This window comes from Triturus cristatus, chromosome 1_2 (assembly GCF_964204655.1).
Source record: "Triturus cristatus chromosome 1_2, aTriCri1.1, whole genome shotgun sequence".
Taxonomy (NCBI): domain Eukaryota; kingdom Metazoa; phylum Chordata; class Amphibia; order Caudata; family Salamandridae; genus Triturus; species Triturus cristatus.
Genome location: NC_140580.1, coordinates 198,335,148 through 198,360,601, shown reverse-complemented (window position 1 = coordinate 198,360,601; position 25,454 = coordinate 198,335,148).

Here is a 25,454-nt window from a genome sequence, read left to right as displayed (position 1 = left end):
CAGGAGTCGCACTAGATGACCCAAAGAGAGGCGACATTAAACTAGTAACTACATTAGCTAGTCTTTGTCGTGCTGAAGGAGAAGTTGAGGCGAAAACAGGGGGATAGACAGAGGGAAGAAAAACGGATTCAGATACAGGTACCGGGGTAGTGCAAGAAGGAGCGCCAGAGGAGGCCGCTGGCGTGCTAGGCAAAGTTGCAGGAAGCGCAGGGGCAACAGGTAGCAAAACTGGTGGCCCTTGAGAGGGCTGCACTGCAGGGATAGGAGCCGGCTGAGGAGGAGCTGGCGCCTGTGTGAAGGCTTGCAGCATATTTACTGGAGGTTGCGCATTTACAAGCTGTGGAGGTGCGGTGGCATTTTGCGCATATGGGGGTGGCGAACTTAACAAATGGGACATTAGGGAATCTTTCTCATTCTCTTTTGTCTCATCTTGCACAAGGGGTGACAAAACAGGGTAACATTTATCAATCCCTAGTTTGCGCTGTCTATGTAACTGTTCCTTCATTTGTTCCTCCTCATTATCTTTAAATTGCACAGCTGCTTGCATCACTGACATACCTCTCTCTCTCTTATTTCTTTTCGCTAGCTTAATTTCCTTCTGTGTGGCTTCCTTTCGCCATAGGCGGAAAGAATCAAACATCGCCGGCCGGGCTTTCTTTTTAAACAATTTAACTTCCAAATTATCTAAGATATCTGTATCGAAACTACCATTTTGGGGCCATTTTAAAACACCGCCCTTTCTGGTGTATCGGATCCATATTTCATTATATGCAATGGGGCCCACGCCATGTTTTACATAAAGCTCATAAGTTGGAGTTCCAATTGGAGGAACCGAACATGAATCCTCTAACTGGAAATCCCTTCCACAACCCAAACAAAACAATCTACAAAATACACTAGAACCAGGCATCTTCGCTCACTAGTCTAGTTTCAAACGTCAAAGGATTATCGAATACGATAGTCTCGTGAATACATGAGTCCTCTGGCTTTGGGACTTGCAAGCACCAAATCAAAATGATCCCGAAGGATACCAAATTCAAACTAGGAGACGCTCCACTTATACTTAACTGAATATTGATGATCGATGGCGTCACCAGAAGACTCTCTCGATTGTTTCGCTCTACCAAAAAAATCGTCAAGGGTCCAAAACAGGGCGATTAATCAGGGCAGCAGTCCTTCGTAGCCGTCGGGACGCGGAGAACGTCGCAGAAAAGACTTTCGGACCACGTCGACATGCAGGGGTCGATGAAGTGGCGGCCTTCCTCCAGAATTTCCACACGAAGCTCCTCACGAACCTCTGGCTTGGACTGGTACCGCTGAAATCGCGCCGAGTTGGGCGCCAACTGAAGTACTGGGTATTTTAAGCCCAGCGGTGCAGGGGAACACACCCTATGACTTCGGGTTCTTCCTGTTTCAGACCTACAGAAACACAGAGTCTTCTGGGTGAAGTCAAAGATCAGTTTATTGGCTGCAGACCAATTACAGGCGTCCTAGAAGTACAACAGCGTGTATGTTCTCAGGAGACTGCTGAAAATCACAGAAACGGGCTTCTCCTTAAATACAGAATATCCTGCTTCAGGCATACATTCCTTAGTTTACGATATGGCCATTACATGTATACATTACAAACGAAAAGGCAGAGTCATGATGACCATCCCACATTCCAGTTAAACCAGCCCGCAATTATTTACACAGCAAGGCTCAGATCCCACATCAGATATCGATAGGCCCCAATAAACATGAGCATCTCCTGTTTGGGAAACGAGCCATAAAGCAGGAACAGTCAGGTGAGAAAGAGATTAGCTGGAGGCTCGTGTAGGATGAAAAGACTTTATGGTGTGTCAAGCCCTGATGCTAATCACAGGAAGCCAGAGGACGGGGAACTCGTGGGACCAGTTTGACCTGGGGCAGCGGAGCCAAGCTGCCCAGGTCACAGAAAAGACAAAGAAAGGCACATGTGCTCTAAAAGGCCCGTATTCGCTTCATGCTATATAGCCTATGTGAGGGCAACCATAAGATGGCCACCGCTCTAAAATGGAACACACGTAGTGAGGTGAAATAGCATATACACAGTGCATTCATAGCTAAAACGTTACACAAAGCACTTGTACATACCGCATTAACCATTCGCGGTTCACTATTACCGGGATAGACAGGGGTAGGGCCCTGCCTCCTACGCGGTCCCAAATTCTAAAGTACGACAATTTTACATTTTGAAAAGATCTAAGGAAGGGGAAAGAAGGAGGAGTGGGGAAAAACATTGATAATATAATGCAATTATAACTGAAGATAAAAGAACAATTATCTCATAAGAATAAAAAGTGATTCTGAAATGAGAACAAAAGTAGAGAAAGTCAACAATTTATGATGGTTTTACATTTTTCTGAGAATCTAAATTTAGCGTGCAAAAAAGTTCTAGCAGTAGTACTAAAAAGAAATCAGGTCAGCATGGGTATAAAAATGAACAAACTTGCAACTGCCCTTGAAATACTATCCATTGAGATGTCAGAGGACAGGAGCACTCAATGGTGCAGGGAGAGGAGCAGTGCTGTTCACATGGATACCATGACAGGGACATTGGAAGACTCGTGCAGGTGACCACTATACTATCAAAGTATACCGTGATGCTACAGGTGGAGATGGGCCACTTCAGTGGGAATGTCTCGTGGGGCCTTGGATAGATAACTGCTACAGTGGAGGCAATATAAACTGCACAAATTGCAAGTGGTGTGGGTGCAGAGGCTCCTGACACTGAGTTGTCCAGCGTAAGCAGCATCTATGCCACTGATGCACGTGCGCTGCAAAGCAATAGCAATTTCACTCCTGCACCTCATCATGGTGGCACTTCACATACCGGATGCATTCCCAAGCAAAAATTGAGGGATGCCAATTAGGAAGTGGCTTTATTTGTTTTTTCTTTTGATGTCAATCAATCAATCAAACAGCATTTGTAAAGTGCAGCACAGTCACTCCCAGGGGTATCTGGGTGCTGTGTCTCCCTTGAAGAGCCAAGTCTTTTGTCTCTTTCTGAAGTCTGCCAGCGAGGTGGCTGTGTGGAGCTGGAGGGGAAGTTCGTTCCAGGACTTGGCAGCGATGTAGGAGTAGGAGAGGACCACGGCTGCAAGAGATGTGTGGAGTGTGCAAGGGGGAGTGAAGAAAAGCACAGGTGTTTAGCTGGTTAGTGGAAGTTCAGTCGGTGGTTGAAGTAGGCAGGTCCTAGTTCGTGGAGGGCTTTTAAGTGTGCATGAGGATCTTGAATTTGCATCTCTTCTGGATGGGGAGCCAGTGGAGGGCTCTCAGGTGGGAGAAGATGTAGGTTCATTTGGGGGGTATCAAGGATGAGTCTGGCGGCCGTGTTCTGTATGATCTTCTGAGGAGCTGGGTGGAGATGCTGGCACAGAGGGCGTTGCCGTAGTCATGACGGCTTTTGACGAGGGCCTGAGAGACGGTCTTTCTGGTGTTGGTTGCGATCCATCTGAAGATTCTGCAGAGCATGTGAAGTGTGTGGAAGTAGGAGGAGGTGACTGCGTTGAAATGTCACTTCATGGTCAGTTGGTTGTCGAGGATGATGCTGAGGTTGCGTGCAAGGTCGGTTGGTGTGTGTGTAGGTCCGAGTTCTGCAGGCCACCAGCTGTGGTTCCATGCAGAGGTGTTCTTCCAGAGGATCACTTCAATCTTGTGGGAGTTGAGTTGGAGGCAATTTTCTCTCATCCATTTGGCTACGTTGGTTATGGTGTTTGTTAGAGTCGGGGATCTCTGGTTGGCGCAAGGTTGCCCTTGAGTCAAGCAGGAACCCTCTCCTCCCCGTCAGGGCGCAGGATAACCCCTCGCGAATGACCCTTGCTCACCCTCTAGGTGCGTGGCGTGAGCAGCCAAGGCAATTCCTCAGGCGTTGTTGGTTAAGCACTTACAATCATACACACAGTAAATACATCAATCCCCCCAGAAACGGACACCAGACTTGGATATATATAAAAATACGATTCTTTATGTAAAAAAAAGGTATATATATCTCAGCAGACTTATCACAAGACCAATAACGTTTTCGCTAGGCCACCAGGTTATACAGCAGGCAAATGTTCTTGGTTCGTAGTTTCAAATGGATAGTTCGTAGTCTCTTTACTTGTAGTTCCAGTACTCACAGAGATCGGTTCCTGCGAACGGGGAAATAAGGCGTTGCGGGCCCCGAGCCCGATACTGGAACTTCCTTCGTGATGTGGAGAGTCGGCACAGGTCGGGGCGACTCTCAGCTTGGGAAGTGTTCTTGGGTCCTCAATCAGCAGGTGTGGGCACGTAGGCAGGCGCGGCCAGCGACCCTTTAGCACGGCGGTGCAGGAGGGTCTCCACAGCGGGGGCGGCGCGGCCTGAGATGTCCGGGGATAGCGAAGCGGGGTCACAGGGCACGGTCAGTGCAGCTGGATGACCCGGCGTGGATCACAGTCGTCGGACGGCTTCCGGCAGGAGGGGTGATATCGCGTTCAGCGCACTCCAATGGCAGGCGGTGACAGGGGTGCAGGCGGCCTGGCCCGGGGACAGAGAGCGGCTCCGGACGGAGCGGGGCTCTCACGGGATTGCGGCAGGCGAGCTCCTGAGTGTCACGGCCCTAGGAGGGGCGATGAGGGGCGCAGTCTCTTTTCCAGCGGGATGCCCACACGGCTCGAATTGGAGGATGAGCAAGAAGCACAGAGAACCCACTGTTCCTGGGGTTCAGTTCGGTGGGCAAGCTCAGATCAAGGCCTTGGAGAATGTTCAAGCACAAAGTAGCAAAGTCTTTTCAGTAAGTCTCTTCCTCTCCTTTCTCAGCAAGGCAGGCAGCAGGCCAGCTCCTCCAGCGTCTCCTTCTCCTTCTAGTCGGGCAGAGGTTCTTTGTGGTAAACAGGATTCTGATTTCTTAGGAGCCAGGCTCCTACTTTTATACCATGATTCTTTTGTTCTTTAGCGCCAGGGGGCCTAGGCCTGGCTCAGTCCAGTTCTGGAGCACTTTGTTATGGTGACTCTGCTCTTTCCTTTCAGCAGCAGGGCAGAGACATCAGCCGCCCCACAGGGGGTGGCGCCGGCTTTGTGGTGGCAGAGCACAGGTCTATTCAAGAGTCAAGGTGTACTCCTCCCACCCATCCAGGTGTCACCTCTCTACCCACCACCTGGCAGCCAACCTGTCTCTGGGGATTCCCCAACCCTGCTCCTTACTGTTGCCAGGCAGAACACATACACACAGCAGAGGCGGACTGAGATGGTCAGGTCAGTAAATACTAACTTTCTAAAAGTAGTATTTACAAACCCAGGATATTAAAATAAACTTGACTACAAGAAGTATTTTATTATTCTGAGTTCAGGCATACTAAACTTGACACTTCTACCATGCTCTCTGAGTCCACTGAGGTCACAGCGTTGGCGTGATCCCGGCAGCCCATTCTGGCCTATGGAGAGCAGGTAGCCTTCAATAGTGAAAAACGACAAGGGCTGTAATTCACTACTAAGACATGCCACACACACAGGGCATGTCCTACCTTATGCCTACAATGCACCCTGCCCTTGGGCCTACCAGAGGGGTGGCTAATATGTAGGTAAGGGAAGGTTTAGGGACTGGCAAGTGGGGGCACTTGCGCAGTCAGCGCGACGGTCCCGGACCGCGCACAGGGTCTGCGGTGGCAGGCCCTAGACACACTTTACAAGGCCGCTTCCGTGGGTGGCGCAACCAGCGCTGCAAGCCCACCAGCAGCATTGGCATTCACAAGCCCTGGCACCCTCGGTGCACTTTACTGGGGACTGACAGTGAATCCAATAAACCAATCATGGACATCAATTACAGGTACATTTTACTTTGGGAGCACTTGCACTGCGGCACGGATTAGCCGTGGCGCAGTGCCCTGAGCGGACAACACCAGCAAAACAGTCGAGGCACACCATCAAAAAGTGGAAGGGAAACTCACGCCAAGGTGCCAGGTCTAACACGTGTCCCCTCCAGCTGAAATGTGGGGAGAACTACCCTTGCCCAGGGGGTTCCTCGTCACTAAGGCGGAAATACCTGGACAGACCGTCAGCGTTGGCGTGATCTGTACCAGGACGGTGTTCCACCGTAAAGTCCATACCCTGTAGGGAGATGGACCACCTCAACAGCTTCGGGTTCTCACCCCTCATTTGCATCAACCATCTGAGGGGCCTGTGGTCCGTCTGAACCCGGAAGTGAGACCCAAACAAGTAGGGTCTTAGCTTCTTCAGCGCCCAGACCACAGCAAATGCTTCTCGCTCAATTGCACTCCACCTACTTTCCCGTGGAAGTAACCTCCTACTGATGAAGGCTACGGGTTGGTCCCAGCCCTCCTCAGTCATCTGTGAGAGAACAGCCCCTACACCATGCTCTGAAGCGTCTGTCTGGACTAGGAATTCCCTGGAGAAGTCAGGGGCCAAGAGCACGGGCGCCGTGCACATGGCAGTCTTCAGGGTGTCGAAAGCTTTCTGACAGGTGTCAGTCCAAATCACGTTCCTGGGCTGCTTCTTCGAAGTCAGCTCTGTCAAGGGGGCAACGATCGTTCCATAGCCCTTGACAAACCTCCTGTAGTACCCAGTGAGCCCCAGGAAGGCCCTCACTGCGGTCTGCGTCTTGGGGGGTTCCCAAGCCAGGATGGTTTCAATTTTGGGTTGCAAGGGTGCCACCTTGCCGCTCCCCACTTGGTGTCCCAAGTACACCACGGAACCCTGCCCAATCTGGCACTTGCTTGCCTTGATCGTGAGGCCTGCTCGGCGCAGAGCCATCAACACTTCCCAGAGGTGGAGCAGGTGTTCGGGCCAGGTGGCACTGAACACTGCGATGTCATCCAGGTAGGCGGCACTGAACGCATCCAGCCCAACCAGTACCTGGTTGACCAACCTCTGAAAGGTGGCAGGGGCATTCTTCATCCCAAATGGCATGACTCGGAACTGGAAGTGCCCATCTGGGGTAGAGAATGCGGACCTCTCTTTGGCCCCATCGGTCAAGGCGATCTGCCAGTACCCAGACGTTAAATCAAACGTACTGAGGAACCGGGCAGCCCCCAGCCGATCAATGAGCTCATCAGCTCTGGGGATGGGGTGCGCGTCAGTCTTCGTGACTGAATTGAGTCCTCTGTAGTCCACACAGAACCGGAGTTCAGGTGTGGCTCCAGGCGCAGCAGCCTTTGGGACCAAGACCACGGGGCTGGACCAAAGACTGCTGGAGGATTCAACCACCCCTAGCGCAAGCATCTTGGAGACCTCCTCCTTAATGCAAGCTCTGACCCTGTCAGTTACCCTGTAAGCCTTGTGCTTCACAGGTAAGCTGTCTCCTGTGTCCACATCATGGACGCACCAATCTGTGACACCAGGAACCAGGGAGAATCGGTCGGAAAATTGTCCCAGCAAGTGGCGGCAGTCTTCCTGTTGTTCGGGCGTCAGGGTGGGTGAGAGGTTAACTCCATCCACTGACCCATCTTTCTCAGAGGCCACTAAGAGGTCAGGAAGAGGCTCGGTCTCCTCTTCCATTCCATCAGCAGTGGCCAGCAGCATGCCCACTTCGGTCCTCTCTAAGTGGGGCTTAAGGCGGTTAACATGTAGGACCCTCAAAGGGTTCCTGGGAGTCTGCATGTCCACCAAGTAGGTGATAGGACTTTTGCGCTCCACAACCTCAAATGGACCTGTCCACTTATCCTGAAGTGCACACGGCTCCACTGGGGCCAAGACCCACACCTTCTGTCCAGGTTGAAGCTCTACCAGAGTGGCATTCCGGTCGTACCACCGCTTCATCTCCTCCTGGCTGGCTTCCAGATTTGCCTCAGCAAGTTGCCTGAAACGCCGAGTCTGGTTTCGGAAGGCCAGCATGTAACTATATACATTCTGGGGAGGTTTCCTGGGAGATTGCTCCCAGCCTTCCTTTACCAAACTCAGAGGTCCTCTTACCGGGTGACCATACAGAAGCTCAAAGGGGCTGAACCCTAGAGACTTCTGCGGCACCTCTCGGTAAGCGAAGAGCAGGCATGGCAAGAGGACGTCCCACTTACGCCTCATTGGACCATCCAGGCCCATGATCATGCCTTTGAGGGTTCGGTTGAATCTCTCAACCAACCCATTTCCTTGGGGGTGGTAAGGAGTGGTGAACTTGTAAGTTACCCCACACTCCTTCCACAGGGATTTCATATATGTGGATATGAAATTGGTCCCCCTGTCGCTCACCACCTCTAGAGGGAATCCCACTCGGGAGAAAATTCCCATCAGTGCCCGTCCCACCACGGGGGCCGTCACTGTCCTCAGAGGGATGGCTTCAGGGTACCGGGTGGCATGGTCCACCAAGACCAGGATGAACCTGTTGCCCAGGGCTGTCTTGGGGTCCAGAGGCCCCACAATATCAATACCCACTCGTTGGAATGGCGTACCGACCACAGGGAAAGGTTGCAGAGGAGCCTTGTGCTTCCCTCCGCTCTTACCACTTGCCTGGCAAGTCTGACAGGTTCTGCAGTAGGAATCTGAATTCTTATGCATTTGGGGCCAGTAAAAGTGGGTGACAAGCCTGTCATGGGTCTTGTCCATCCCCAAATGTCCTGCTAAAGGCACATCGTGAGCCAGCCCCAGTAGGAAGGTTCTGAACTTCTGGGGTACCACCAGCACACGGGCTGACCCAGGTTCAGCAGCCTTAGGCTCGGAATACAGGAGGTCACTCTCCCAGTACACGTAGTGTGTTTTGGCCTGAACACCGTTGGCCTGGTCTGCAGCCTGCTGCCGCATACCTACGAGAGAAGGGCATTCTTTCTGCTCCCTGCAGAATTCCTCCCTGGAGGGACCTCCTTCTTGCTGCCAATGGGTCAGCTCAGGCAGATCTTCCAGTTCGGCAATCTGTTCCCCGGTAGGCTCCAGAGCATCCCCCTCAGGGTCTACTTCCTCCTGGGCCGTGGGAACTTCGGGGGCCGGTTTCCCGCGCCTCCGGCGCCTTCTCCCTAAGGCCGGTTCCAGGACCTTTCCCTCAGGCTCCAGGACCCTCTCAACACCCCTACTGGCTGCCATGGACCGGGTGGTCACGCACGCCCAGTCGGGTAGACCCACCATCCTCAGATGCGTGGTCTTCTCCACCTTTTCCCAAGGGGAACTCTCCAGGTCGTTCCCTAGCAGACAGTCTACAGGCATGTCAGTTCTTACAGCGACTTGTAGAGTACCAGAGACCTCCCCCCACTCAAAGGGAACTTGAGCCATTGGACAACGACTCTCTATGTTGTCAGCATTGACAACCCTACAGTAGGCATTGGGTACAATTTGCTCTTGAGACACCAGGTGTTGCCTCACCGAGGTCACGCTGGCTCCTGTATCTCTAAGAGCCTCAACCTTCTTTCCATTGATGGTCACCACTTGCCCATATTTCTTAGTGTTAGAGGGCAGGTAGGTTACAGGGACCATCTCACTGTCTCCTAGCGAGACTAGGGTCATCTGCCCGGGACCCCCACCCTCCTGGACTGCTACCTCCTCCCCAAAGTTAACACTAGCTACTTGCCGGGGTGGAGCACCAGTGGGTGCGGTCTTACCAAACAGGCGACACTTAGGATCAGAGGCAATGTGACCCGGGTCACCACACTTATAACAATTGAAGGGCCCCTTTGGAACAGGTCTACCTGTCGGGGCCCCGTTCTGCTGCGGGGGTGGGGGAGGCTGAGAACCCTTCTGCTGGTTCCCTTGGGAGTTACTTTGGGGGCCTTTTTGGAACCCCTTCTGTTTACCCTTGTCCCCCCCACTCTTCTGCTGGGGACCCTGCCCACCTTTGGCGGAGTCTCCCACTTGACCCTTGTGGACCCTGGTGCTGAGCCAGCGGTCCGCCTCCTCAGCAAGCTTCCTCGGGTTGGACAGCTTGCTATCGATCAGGTGCTGGCGTAGCTCAGGAAAACATTGACTGGACAAGTGCTCCCATGCAATTAAATCAAGCAGCCCTTGATAATCATTCGCTTTGCTACCCTTCACCCAACCATCCAGCGCTCTGCAGAAAAAGGTCACATATTCCACATACGTACTCTCAGGGATCTTCTTGGTCTCCCTGAACCTCTGTCTATATAGCTCAGGAGTTAACCCATACCTGGTCATTAAAGCTTCCTTCATATGGGGGTATGAGGTTTGGAGATCTAAGGGTAAATCTAACAGTGTGTCACGCCCTTCAGCAAGGAACCTTCCCCACAACCCCGCTCCCCAGTCTTTCTCAGGGACCCGGTGTGAGGACATGGCCACCTCGTAGGCCCTAAACCACTGCCCTATGTCATCCTTTCTGAAATACTCCTTTACTACATCTTTGGGGATGTACACCTTGGACTCTACCTGCGCTGGTGGAGTGCTGCCACCAGAAGGAGCGGTGTCCAAACTTTTCGCCTTCAGCTCCAACTCCTTCAATCTGATATCATGATCCATTTGGCGTTGTTGTGCCTCCAGGGCCAACTTCTGCTTTTCCATTTCCATTTGTCCTGCCAACTTTGCCATCTCCATTGCATGCGCCCTGTCGGCTGCCCTGTCTGCCAGCTCCTCTGGCGACCGGACTCTGCTGGGCTCCTCAAGGTTGTCGGGTGGAACGATGTCCCCCGCATTCCGTAGGTCTCGTGACTCCTTCCAGGCTCTCAACGCCTTGGTGTACTGGGGCTTCCTCTTGCATCCAGCATGGGGGACTCTGAATTGTACACTGTAGCCTTTCAATTGCTCCATCGTGTAGCCTTCCAGTCTCTCCCAATCCACCTCATCTATTCCAGAAATCACAGAGAGTGCTCTTCCAGCGGAGTGCGAGCCAGGCATGGTTGCAGTAATGGCAGATGTCTCAACAAAGTTCAACAATTACAAACCTGTGGCTGCGTTATTTGGTCTGCTCTCACTATCTGGCGATTAATAATTCACTGTATGCAAATTACAAGTGCAAATCCGAAATCCCAACCGCTGCCAACAATGTTAGAGTCGGGGATCTCTGGTTGGCGCAAGGTTGCCCTTGAGTCAAGCAGGAACCCTCTCCTCCCCGTCAGGGCGCAGGATAACCCCTCGCGAATGACCCTTGCTCACCCTCTAGGTGCGTGGCGTGAGCAGCCAAGGCGATTCCTCAGGCGTTGTTGGTTAAGCACTTACAATCATACACACAGTAAATACATCAATCCCCCCAGAAACGGACACCAGACTTGGATATATATAAAAATACGATTCTTTATGTAAAAATAAGGTATATATATCTCAGCAGACTTATCACAAGACCAATAACGTTTTCGCTAGGCCACCAGGTTATACAGCAGGCAAATGTTCTTGGTTCGTAGTTTCAAATGGATAGTTCGTAGTCTCTTTACTTGTAGTTCCAGTACTCACAGAGATCGGTTCCTGCGAACGGGGAAATAAGGCATTGCGGGCCCCGAGCCCGATACTGGAACTTCCTTCGTGATGTGGAGAGTCGGCACAGGTCGGGGCGACTCTCAGCTTGGGAAGTGTTCTTGGGTCCTCAATCAGCAGGTGTGGGCACGTAGGCAGGCGCGGCCAGCGACCCTTTAGCACGGCGGTGCAGGAGGGTCTCCACAGCGGGGGCGGCGCGGCCTGAGATGTCCGGGGATAGCGAAGCGGGGTCACAGGGCACGGTCAGTGCAGCTGGATGACCCGGCGTGGATCACAGTCGTCGGACGGCTTCCGGCAGGAGGGGTGATAGCGCGTTCAGCGCACTCCAATGGCAGGCGGTGACAGGGGTGCAGGCGGCCTGGCCCGGGGACAGAGAGCGGCTCCGGACGGAGCGGGGCTCTCACGGGATTGCGGCAGGCGAGCTCCTGAGTGTCACGGCCCTAGGAGGGGCGATGAGGGGCGCAGTCTCTTTTCCAGCGGGATGCCCACAGCGTCTCCTTCTCCTTCTAGTCGGGCAGAGGTTCTTTGTGGTAAACAGGATTCTGATTTCTTAGGAGCCAGGCTCCTACTTTTATACCATGATTCTTTTGTTCTTTAGCGCCAGGGGGCCTAGGCCTGGCTCAGTCCAGTTCTGGAGCACTTTGTTATGGTGACTCTGCTCTTTCCTTTCAGCAGCAGGGCAGAGACATCAGCCGCCCCACAGGGGGTGGCGCCGGCTTTGTGGTGGCAGAGCACAGGTCTATTCAAGAGTCAAGGTGTACTCCTCCCACCCATCCAGGTGTCACCTCTCTACCCACCACCTGGCAGCCAACCTGTCTCTGGGGATTCCCCAACCCTGCTCCTTACTGTTGCCAGGCAGAACACATACACACAGCAGAGGCGGACTGAGATGGTCAGGTCAGTAAATACTAACTTTCTAAAAGTAGTATTTACAAACCCAGGATATTAAAATAAACTTGACTACAAGAAGTATTTTATTATTCTGAGTTCAGGCATACTAAACTTGACACTTCTACCATGCTCTCTGAGTCCACTGAGGTCACAGCGTTGGCGTGATCCCGGCAGCCCATTCTGGCCTATGGAGAGCAGGTAGCCTTCAATAGTGAAAAACGACAAGGGCTGTAATTCACTACTAAGACATGCCACACACACAGGGCATGTCCTACCTTATGCCTACAATGCACCCTGCCCTTGGGCCTACCAGAGGGGTGGCTAATATGTAGGTAAGGGAAGGTTTAGGGACTGGCAAGTGGGGGCACTTGCGCAGTCAGCGCGACGGTCCCGGACCGCGCACAGGGTCTGCGGTGGCAGGCCCTAGACACACTTTACAAGGCCGCTTCCGTGGGTGGCGCAACCAGCGCTGCAAGCCCACCAGCAGCATTGGCATTCACAAGCCCTGGCACCCTCGGTGCACTTTACTGGGGACTGACAGTGAATCCAATAAACCAATCATGGACATCAATTACAGGTACATTTTACTTTGGGAGCACTTGCACTGCGGCACGGATTAGCCGTGGCGCAGTGCCCTGAGCGGACAACACCAGCAAAACAGTCGAGGCACACCATCAAAAAGTGGAAGGGAAACTCACGCCAAGGTGCCAGGTCTAACAGTGTTGCATTATTTGGTTTTGGTGGTGGAGGGGTTCTTTCTTAGTGAGAGTATCAGTTGGGTCTTGTTTGCATGGGACATTATGTTGAGACTGTGGGATATGACAACATCTGTGAGGGTGTCATGCAGATGTTGAACAGGGTGGGGCTGAGGGATGATCCTTGTGGTAAGCCGCATATTATGTCTTTGGGTGCAGAGGTGAACGGAGGTAATCGGATGCTCTGTGTGTGTCCTGCAAGGAAGGAGGTGATCCACTTGAGGGCGACTTTCTGTATGCCTATGTTGTAGAGTCTGTTGAAGCGGGTGTTCTGGGAGATGGTGCTGAATGCTGTGGAGAGGTCGAGGGGGATCAGGGCCAAAGTTTCTCTGTGGTCAAGGAGTATTCTGATGTCATCTGTAGCAGAAATGAGCATGGTCTCAGTGCTGTGGTTGGCACAGTGTTGTCGGTGCTGTAACCGACCTACATGTTGATTTATTGATGTCAGAACTATTGGGAGTGGCAGCTTATCTGCCAACTGTTTGGCAGCACCTGCCAGGAAAGGTAGCTTTACTTTGAGCAATCAATCCAGTGTGATGGCTGTTTGTTAGAGTATTGTGGAAAGGAGAATATTTCACCTTGTAAAAGTACTTTGTAGCAATGTGGTCCCTTCGCTTTCTCCCCTCCACTGCTCTTCTCTCCTCCTTTGGCTGCTGAACGGGTGGACCAAGATCCTCCTCCTCTGATTCAGCTTCAGAGACTCCAGCAGGCAATATTATGTAGAATGGCATACATCGCTACAATCTTACAAGAGGTTTCTTGTATATATTGCAAGCCCCCACTCTTATGGAGGCAGCGAAAACAATATGTGAACAGTCCAAACGTCTGCTCAATTACAGTTCCGTTGCGACAATGTACAGTGTTGTATTTCCTTTCATTTTGGTTGGTGGTAAAAAGGTATGGTGTGAGGATCCAGGGATGTAGAGCATACACACTGTCACCTGAAACATATATTTAAATGTGAGACAACATACATTTTGGAGGCTTGGGCACTTACACATCAGCATTTACATTAATTGTCAGTACCTACTAAGTATCCATCATCAAACTCCTCACTTTTCAGTTGTCTGCATATTCCTTTGTGCCTCAACATTAAGGAGTCATGGGTGCTCCCTAGATATTGTGATACGATGTCAGTTAATATGTTGTTGACATTGCAAACTGCTTGTATATTATTTTTTTTGGTTCCTAAAAATGTATTCAAGATTGGATGGTGGACATATGATCACGTATCCTATCTATACACCCTATGACCTGGGAACATTTGCAATTCTGTAAAATTGCAATTTGGTTATCAGCATTTCCTCATCATTTCTGAGCATGTATATGTGCTGGTGGATGTTGAGAAGCACGACATCGACCAATCACCGGAAGAAACATGTAAGCGCACTTAGCAACATGCCACCTGCAACAGCTTTCTGAACCTGGTAATTGCCAGTGGCTAATAGGTGTAAAGAGCACAACACCTGGACATGGGTGGGGATGGAATTGCTACGCAGAGTACTGCCTTTTAGGTGTGGCTTTAAGTGGGCATTTAACTCCAAAATGACAGTGCTACTGAGCCTGTATTTTTCATATAACTTTCCCTCTGTTTGTTCAAAAGAGGTCAGTCTGACTCTAAACATCCTCTCTTGTATCCACCTCCTCCACTGTTGAGCAGCCAGTATGCACAGCCTCCTTGCAATCAGATACAGGATAGCCATTGTGGACAGCCGTGGTGCATTCTGGGCTAGCTTTTATACTTTGCACCCTGTTCCCACCTGGTTTGAATTGTTGGTAAATTGCATGTGCAAAGGGGCCAAATTACAACTAATCGCTATTTGCGATTACCGCAAACATCCTGTTTGCTAGTCGCTATTAGCATTTTCTTATTACCGACTCGCTATCTCTGTTAACAAAAAATGGCGACTCGCAAAACAGCCATTTTTGGTTTCTGAATGGCTTTTGTACATGGTGTACAGTTGTTTTTCATTCGCATACCACTTTGCAACCGTTTTGCATGTCGTTTCACTTTTGTACATCTGGCTCAAAGTGCAAAAATGAGTATCTTAGGTGAAAAAGGATAATTAATTCGAAACATCAGTTTAATTTGGGACCAGACCTGATGCCAAAAAGGTAGGTTAGGTGGACATCGGAATAACAGGTTTGGGATGAGGACAGCACCAACATTTACTAGTAGATTATTTAGAAAAAGTAGCTATATGTATGTGAGTGGGATAAACTCTACAAAATAAAAAAAAGTGTTTGTGTTGTATTAGCCATTCTGAACACTTTGAATACTTTATACCATATCTTTTTCCATAGTAAAATTGGCCAAGAAGAACCCAGATCAGATTCCCAGAGTAGTTTTACTTTGGATTTAGGTCTGGATGGGTGAACAGAGCGAAAATATTTGTATATAAGAGAGGCCCTTTGAGTGTAAGTTAAAATGACAGAAATATCCGACTGATCTTGTCAAGTAGTCATAACATCTTGCATTGAGTGCATGGACTCTAAAATAATATTGAGTTGAAGAGAAAACTTGGGTAGGAAGGATTAAATGATGTTTGAAAATGAGGGAAAGACTTAGAAGCATCATCCAAAAGTAAGCCTCCAACTTTTCTAACACCTGTTTGTCTCCAGGATTTCCAAAATATTGGATTATTTTCAAAGCTCCCTGTTTTCCATTTTTACTGGCAGAAGGCCATCTATTTTACTCTCTGTATTTATTTTTCAATGAGTATAAAAAAATAAATTGGGTTATTTTTCGAGTGATTCTACATTTTGTCAGTATGTAAATTGATTTATCATTTGTGGGGGTTCATCTCAGGTGTTCAAGCATGACTGCACATTCATCTGTTACATAAATGTGGAAATATACTAGTTTCAGCTTAATTTTCTCACAAAACCCAAATTAAATATAGATAAATAGACAAAACCAGCAACAAAATAAATATGGATGAAGACAGATGGAAATGTCAAAAAAATAAGCACCATAAAACTGGGAGCCCTACTTATTAATATTGATGTTGAGCTTTGTGTACCAGAGAGGGGACTGCTAGAAGTCATCATGGATTACAATGTTCAATTGAAAACATGACTTCACACAAACAACAGGTGTGGATAAACATTGGTGAAGTTAGGACCACAGCTTTGGAGGAAAAATAAATTACAACCAAAGGAGAAAAAGGAGTCAAGAAGGATCTGTTTTAAGCAGAACACCTTATGATATAGTCTGAAGTCCGGAAAGTTTATAGCCCCTGCAATGTAACTTTCTTGAGGTGTGCTAAAGATATCCTAGGGGTTTTCTAACCTCACAAAGAAAATGTTTAAATCAGGGATTTTCACTTGGATCATGGAAATAATGTATAATATAAAAGGAGTAATCATCATTTTGATTGAGTCTAGTCGGCCCTGCCAAGAGAGAAATAGGAGGTTTCAAGTTGAAAGATGTTCAACCTTTTCCAAGTCTTGTTTAAGATTTAGCAGTATAGATTTCTTAATAGAGTTTGTAAACTAGATACCTTATATTTAATCTTAGATGAGTTCCACTGGAACCCAAGAGAGTCAAAGGAGTGGTGTAAACAATATTTTGTGAGAGGGAGAATTTCATTTTTATCAGTATTGACCATAGAGTCCGAGATAGAAGAGAAAGCTGAGATTTCCTTGAGTAAATTACATAATGAGCGATCCACATTAGAGAGTAAAAAAAGGATATCATCAGCCCAAGCCAATAATTTAGAATTGAAGGTGCTCATAATGAAAACCAGAGATTAAGGAGTTAATACAAATTTGGGAGAGGAAAGTTTCACTAGCTAGAACAAATTAAAGTGGGGCTAGAGGACAGCCCTGATAAACACAACAGTGAAGTGTAAAATAATGGGACATTTTGCCATTAACATACATCAAAGCCTTGGAGTTTGATAAAGAAGTAAAAAAGAGAACAACTATTAGGACCAAAACCATGTCATGCTGAAGATTTAAGCAAGAAGAACCAGTTAAGTCTTTCAAACATTTTTTCGGCATCAACAGTGATGGTTACAAATGAATAAGGAAGATAAGATGATTTCTTTAAGACATTAACAGAAAATCAAGTAGTATCTTAAGCTAGTTGACCCTTGATGAGACCTGCTTCTTCTTTACGATGAGTTTGGGAAGAGGGGGATCTAGATGTAAGGCTAAGACTTTGGCAAAGATTTTATAAAAAATGTTTACTAGAGAGATAGATCTGTAATTTTTACAGTCAGATGGGTCTTTTCCTTCTTTCTGTATGAGACAAATAGTGCCCTAATGAGAAGTGCTCCGAGCAGCTCTATTAGCCAAAAAGAAACTGAAAAGTCATGGCACTCTAGGCATTAACAGATTAGAGAAATGAAGGAAGAATTCTGCAGTGGAGCCATAAGGACCTGGAGTCTTGCATCTCTGAAGGGAGGAAAGCGCTTGGAGTTTTTACGATAGGGATATATCCGTCTCCAAATGAGAAACAGCAAGGTCTGCAGGAACAGATCTAGGAGTATCCTTTAAATAAGAATCGAATGAGAAGGTTGAGGATCATTTTCAGGACTATATATATTTTGGTAAAAAACTGACAAATTGAGTCAGAATATCACTATCTTTAAATAAGCACTGACCGAAGGATAGATCTGTGTGATCAATATGGTAAGCTGTTTTTTTAAACTTTTGAAGCCAAAAGTTTACATATTTTTTGACGTCCACTGCAATAAAGGGCACTGGTACGAGGTAGAATAGAAGAAGTGTTATCTACATGCAATTTATTGAATTGGGATTTGGCTTGAATGAGTTCCTTTAACCCAGTTCCAGATTTAGAATTATAGTATTGATGTTATAAATGTTGTATATCATAAAGTAAAGACTTATGTTGTTTTTCAGATTGTTTCCTCTTTTAGGAAACAACGTCAATAATAAATCCTCGGGCAGAAGCATTAAAAGTATTCAAAGGGAGCTGAGGAGAAATTGGAGGCTCCTTATGAGTTGCACATAAAGTCTTCAGGAAAGTTAAGAAAAGAGGATGATAATACAGGGTCTTTTAGCACAGTATTAATAAATCTCCATCTATGCAAAGTGAGAAGAAGGGAGATTAAGTCAAAGACTGTAAATATTGGGTCATCATCTGAAATCCCAATAGGCTGAGCAATGTTTTGGGATAGCGGTTTAATAATAAAAATGTGACAGAGTCTAGTAAGTGAACCATGTGCGGGAGAGGAAAAAGAAATGCTTGTGCCAAGGGGTTACAAAGTCACCAAGAGTCAATTAGGGCATACTAGTGGAATGGAATTGTTTGTGCATTTTATCTGGAATAAATGTCACTTTTGATTGGCAGTCTAGAAAAGGATCCATAATCTAATCCACAATCCATAATTGTATTGAAAGCATTTTTTAGACATCTCAGGTCAAAAATTGTAATCTGTCTTGATAGGACTATAAACATTGAATACTGGTAGGGGGTATTAATAATAATACATTTAACTACAAGCCATCTACCTTCCTTATCAGATTCTTGGGAGATAATGGTACATTTTAATTTTTGGTGTCATATTTTTCTTATGAAATGCTGGAGAAACGAGAACTGAACCCAACCAACTAAGTTTGAGCTTTAATGCCTCTTGTTATGATAAGTAAGTCGCTTGCAAGTAAGCTAAGTCATGATCATAATTGGCTACGTGAGATAACATTATCTGCTTTTTTATTGAGTTAACAAACCCTGTAACAACCCAAGATAAAACTCTGAATTATACAGTCAACAACAATATCGCAGCGTGAGAGGACTTCAGCAAATGCAAAACAAAGAAATATCCATGAACAGTAAATAAGAACAAAGTTCATTATTAAAAGGGAAAGGATGGTTTGGTGACAGCATAGGGTGAAGACAAAGCGTCAAGGAAGCACAGCGCATCAGCAACACAGCATATAGGGAGATCAGTGATAATACCAGGAAAAGAAACAGAACTAACCCGCGAAGAAACATATCAAATGGCTTAGAACATGACAGTCAACAGAATAAATATAATAGAAACAATAATGTAAGTGCAAGTAAACAACACAAACAATAAGTGTGTGAGCCCAATTAAGCAAAGTAACATTAGTAAACATCTGGCTGCATCAACAAGTAGAGGATCCAGAAGTGTCCAAATTAGATAAGGGGTGAAGTCTTAAAACGTTTGTGAGATCAGCAGGGTTATCATATGTAGTAGTCTTATCTCGATAAGTGACCTTAAATAAGCATGGGTGGATCAGACTGAAACGAGCACCTAACGCATGTAGTTGTGCTTTGAGCAAATCAGTAAATTCTAGGAAGAAAATCCTAACTCCTCTACAGTTAGCTGAGGAAGCCTTTAGTTAGGGATCATGCTCTAAATGGTGAGCTGTTTGAATATTAAGCAACATGAATGGAGTTTAATCCGCTGTTTGAGGTATAAAACAACTTGAAAAATGTAATGGAGTCATTTCCCACAAGACCTTCCAGAAGACCATAAATGTGTAGTGTTACAATTAGGTTCCACCTATTCAGTACGCCTGTTTTTTTTGCTTTTTGCTTTTTGGATTACTAATTTGGATTTTTTTTTGCTGTTGGTGAGTCTCACTACATGTGTCTTATCCTTGGGAATTGAATGGCAAATGAAGTGCGTGTGTTTACCGCCAGTCTCTACCTTTTAAGATAAGGCCGCAGCAAAGATGAGGGGAATTTGACTGGCTACACGTGAACATGTCCACACACTGGTGTGCACACACGTGCTGGCTGCCCGTGGAAGACTACTGTTGTGCGCAGCCGGGAATTTGTGCACAGGTAGTCTGGAACAGACCGTACTTTGTAGGATTAAATATAGACAAAAGGGGAGGCCTTATAAAGTTTATGTAAACTAATAGGGAAAGTCAGCATGATTTACTATTTTGTCTGTAGTGAAAATTTCATATACACATAGGGCGAAAACTGCCTTCCAATGCAATTTCACTTCCCTTTGGCCTACAGAGACCATAACGTAACGATATGGGGTGTACCCTGCGCAAGAAAATCAAATCTCTAAGTTCCAAAATGATATCTGCACAATTTATGGGTCATCCAGAATTGTCATATTTCTCTGGTTAAGCTCAGGATAAGAAACCAGGGGTCAGATGTATGATGATTTATAGCGTGCGCAATCGGGTCTTAGACCCGTTTGCGCATGCTAAAAAGCATGGGCCCATGTAAAAACAGTATTTTGCGACTCGCAAATAAATTGCGGCTCGCAAAATACTGTATTGTGACCTGCTGTTTGGAAGAGGCATTCCCTTCCTAATAGCGAACGCAAAGCTATGTACCAATGTTTTGCGACTGCAATTGGTGTAGAAAAACACTCGCAAATTACCACCTACTTCAAGTAGGTGGTAATGCATTCGCAAATGGGAAGGGGTCCCCAAGGGACCCCTTCCCCTTTGCAAATGCATGCAATATTATTTTAAGGGCAGTCAGTGGTCCTATGGACGACTGCCTGCCATTAAAAAATGAAGCGAAAATATTTCATTATTTTTTTTTTTTTAATGCATCCCGTTTTCCTTTAAGGAAAACGGGTTGCATTTAAATAAAAAAAAGCTGCTTTATTTAAAAGCAGTCCCAGACATGGTGGTCTGCTAAGCCCAGCAGGCCACCATCCCTGGGAGAGCCTGTCATTCCCAATGGGCTCGCAAATTGCGAGAGGCTCATTAATATTCATGAGCCTCACAATTTGTGACCCCATTGGGAATTGCAAACAGTGTTAAACACACTGTTATACATGCCAATAACGCCTCGCAAATTGTGAGTTGGAAATGCGACTCAATGTGCGAGGCGCTATTTGGCAGGTCGTACACCTGGCCCCAGGTCTTTTGTCACCCTGCTGTGCCAGGTCAATTACAATTCTCTCCAGCAGCAGGAACAAGGGCCTCCCCATGCAAAGGGAGCAATCAACATGTTTCACTCAGCTCTTGAGCAGCAATATGGTGGGGCTGAAGGATCTGCATAAATCAATCAGCTGTCACACTGCACCAGGGATGGGTTGGCCCAAAACCACTGAACAAAAGAGAGAACCCAGGCCTCTGGAGTCAACACAGAAGGGGGCTGCACTTTAAAAATTAAGTGAGAAAGGCCCTGGCTGTGATATCAGTGAGGGGTAGAGCTAAGGCCCCCAGAGGAGATGTATCTAGTGACTACTGGATGACACCATTTTGAACCGTCCCAGCAAGCTGTGCAGGAATTGTGGGACAGGGATCGAGAGGTGACATGGCACCCTAGGATTGGCCAGGGATGTCTAGCTTCCGGAAACTTCCACTCCCCTTTAAAAACCTTTCCACAAGGGGGAGACTCTCTCTTTGCTGCTAGACCCTGTGGGCTTAATGGACAACTGGAAAGAAGACCCCAGATGCCCAGAAAGAACTAAGGACTCTGTCCAGTTGACCTCAGGGCCGGGGGTCTACCCAACTGTCAGTGGCACTGATGCCTTACACCCCCTGAGGGTCAGTTGGGGGAAAGCCCAGGACTTCTGTGCCTAGAGACTAATACCAGAATAAAGGCTGGTGCAGGGAGCCAGGAGAAACAGCTCTGTGTGAGTTACACAGCTTTTGAGGTGAGGCAGTCTGCTGTAACTGCCCCTGGTGGCTTGAGCTCACCACCAGGAGTACAATGAGCCCAGGGTCATCAAATTCGGCCCAACAGGACCCCGTTATGGGATTTTAAAGAATGGTGACCTTTGACCTTTTTGATGGCCGCACGGCAAAAACAAAGCACTGGCGCAGTGGGAGAGTCTTCATTAAGTATTAACCGCTCCTGGAGAAGTGCCCCATAGCATCCTAATTTTCTTAACTTGTGGTGGCCCCAGGATGACATGGTCCCCAACAACGATACAATGAAAGCCTGGGGGCTGCAGGAGCAAAGCAGCTCCCCATCCCATAAGAATTTTTAATAAGGACTGACCTAATACCTGCTGGGGTCAGGAATCTTGGTCCCTCTAGGATTTTCTCAATGTTTCTGAGCACTCTCAAGACTGGAGCTTCTTCTCTCCAAATGGGAGTGCTGAGCTTTCTAGGAGCTTATTTTCTGGGTTGCAATTATTGTGGCGAAAATGTGTTATAAAAAAGGTACATGAGGTACAGTGCCCTCTACGGGCTAAGTCTATGGTTGCATTTACTGGGGCCTGGACATGCTGAAGAAAGTATATGTGTACAGAACCCTTTACGGGCTAAGTCCATGGTTGCACGTACTGTAATAAAAATGTAATGCCCTCTAGGGGCTGATTTTATGATTGCATTTTCATGGTTGGAAAGTTTTAAAAAAACACACAGACATAGGCGTTGCTCATTTTAATTGCTTTATTGTTATAATAATGTTGACAATGATTATTGTCCTTAGTGAACATGCTTTATTTAAAGTAATACGTTAATTTCCACATGAATGCATTACCTACAAAATGATATTTTTAACATGTGGTTTGTGATTTTTGAACCTTTGACAAAGCCAATAGACTTACCTTATATGTTTGTATGACCCCTTTAGGGGGCTCAAAGGTGATAATGTAATTTAATCTATAGTAATTTCCATCGGCCTAGGTACATATTTGTAAATTGCTGAATAGTATATGGTAGTCTGTGTGTAATAAATGTACTTTTCCTTTTTTGAAAGAAAAGCACTGATCAGATAATCCGTTATTGAGTGTTATTATTGTGTGCCAGTTAATGGTGATTACTTTGCCACACCACATCACCTGAGAAGGCCTTGCTACCACGAGAGAGTCAAGCACCACACGGGGTGCTTGGTTCCCAGTAAGCAGAATTGCGGACCCCAAACTTGTGCAGGCCCACAACTAATAACTCAACATCCAGCACGTAGGTTGTTTCATCTATTTTTATTTTCTAAGTCTTCAATTTTAATTTTTAAATGAGCCACCTCTCTCTCCAAATTCGCAAGTTTGTTTGCTTCTTTTTGATCATCACAAATGTTCTGCTGCAATGCAATAAACTCTCACTTCTATGTTGGACGATTTGTCATCAAGGGCTTGAATTTGAGAATCAGTTTCTTCCACAAATGGTCTCAAAGCTCTTATTTCGTCCAATAAAGCTCCATCGAAATGGGAGAGCACGATTTCATGGGAGATTGTGGATCCTGCTTGGCTCATTTGTTAGTTGAATTAGGGGGTTTCAAAGAGGGTGTAGTTGTGGAGAACAATTCAGGAATATTGTAAGGCATGAGGCTCATAGAAGAGGGATACTCAGACATTGAAGAGCCACTAGGCATCATCCTTGAGAGATTCACAAAATATGATAAACATAGGAGAGTAAATTGAAAAAAACCACAATATTTTGTTGACCTCAGGAAAACAACAAGTCTCACTATAAATGATACTCATGTAGAGAATGGAGCAAAAACAATAGAAGTCATAGCGATGTTTATCTGGTCATGTGAGTACTGTATTGAAAATATCACACCTAAGAGGTAAACCAGAGAATTTTTTATCATTTGAGGAAAATATTTGTAGCAAATCAGAACAAGAATAGTCTACTTACAAAGCACAGTACCGCAAGTGAAGAAAAAAGGTGTGGCATCATGGACAAGCTGAGGGGAAGCAAAATGGCAGCTGCATTCTCTCTAATTGAGGAGAACAGGAGCATGTACATTAGGCTGCCATACCACTACGTTTTAGCTGTATGAAGGGCATCCTGGTCAGCTCTTCATGTGTCCTAAAAGACATCTCTGCAGGAAGATATTTCTCCATCTCCGCTGTCCCACGTTTATGAAGAGAAAGCTCTGAGGCGACATGGATTGATTGGATCAAGCGGACATCACATCACATTCCAGAAACCAATCTACATTCACAAGTGCCAAACCATAAAGTTTCAGAAAATGAGCATCTTTGATTGCATCCTCACTCCACCTTGCACACATACTGCCCTGTTTGTAATACACAGTGCAAAGGCTCATAAAAAGACTGTCATTATGGTTCAGTAATATAAATACATTTGATTTACAATAGGACTCACCAAAATAATAGTGGATGTGTGATGCTATATAACACATTTTTATTGTTAGTTTAAGGCCCAATAGTTCAATAGAAGTCCGGAGAGTAAATTGATTTTTATTAGCTTTATGGGTATACGTTTCATTTGGGTTTGTATAGTTGAAGACAAACATTTTATTTTTTAACTCTTTAAATTGCATTAAGTTTTCTACCTTTTTTAACCATGTTACATTTAAAAGACACGTTGTTATTGGTTTGTGACATGCGATCTAGGCCTCTATCACTTTATATAAGCCACTGATCTCTTTTCTGGGGGATTATTCCAGCCTGGCCTCCGTTTGAATACTGCTTCGGGCTGTAAAAACGCCCTCCCTTTCAACAAGCATCAGTAAAGCCAACACAGCTTTTTCTACAACTAAATATGTGTGCAGAAGTGTGTTTGTATTTGTGTACGTGATGTTGTACATGGGTGAACGGGAAGATGTAAGAAAGAGTCAATAGATGGATGTGTGGATGCATGAGTGACTGAAAGCAGAGCTGATGAGAATTTGGATGCATGGATTACGGATGTGCGAGTCTATGATTGCAAGCATTTGTTCATCCACCTATTAACTCAGTCAAGCTTTCATCCACCAACCTGACTAGTTCTGAAAAAGACCTTACCCACTCAGGCAAAAATAGGGCAACTGTGGTGTAGTGTCGCTGCGCATATATACACAACACTGACACGATTCTGTGGCGGGAGCTTTATTTTGATGCAACCACTGCTCTCCTAATCCTGCTCTAATCTGATCTCCTTCACTCCTCCTCTTCTGCCACCCAGTGCTCCTCCCACCTCTCAACCTCGTGTGCTGGTCCTAGCGCCCAGCACGTCCCACAATACTACATCTTCCCCCTTCTTAAGCAACTTGAAATACTTTAGATGTGTCCGTGCATTCCAGAGTAAATAATAAGAGAAAACAACATAGTTACAGTTCTTCAATCAGGCGAACGGGTCTTCGATGAGTTCGCTGAGGCCGGAGAAGTACCTCTTGAGCCGCCTGTTCCCCTTCGTCAGGAAATGTGGAAGGTCGATGATCACTTACTCAGGTGCATCTCCTTTTTCCACACTGCGGGATGCAGTCAACGCTTCTCTGACATTGGGCATGCATTTCTGAAAATGCGTCACATTCCTTGTGATCCTCTTGTCAATTTGTTCACTCTGTCCGGATTCCTCCAGATGTCTCCAACTGTTTGTCTGAATGCGATGTTTTACATTTTGTAGTGTGGCATCTTCATTGGTAGCGTCAAGGATGGCTTCCATAGGGACTGCGGGTGGTTTAGCTTGAGCCACTACAAAATGGATGTATTCCTCAGCTAATGATGGATTGGATTTGGACATTGCCTTGGGATGTCTGGACATATAGTTGGCTGGATTTGCAGCTTTTCCCGGTTTGTGGATGATGGTATAGGTATACTCTTGAAGGCGGATGCCCCAACGCTCTAGTCTGGGTGGCATTTTGGCTCGGGA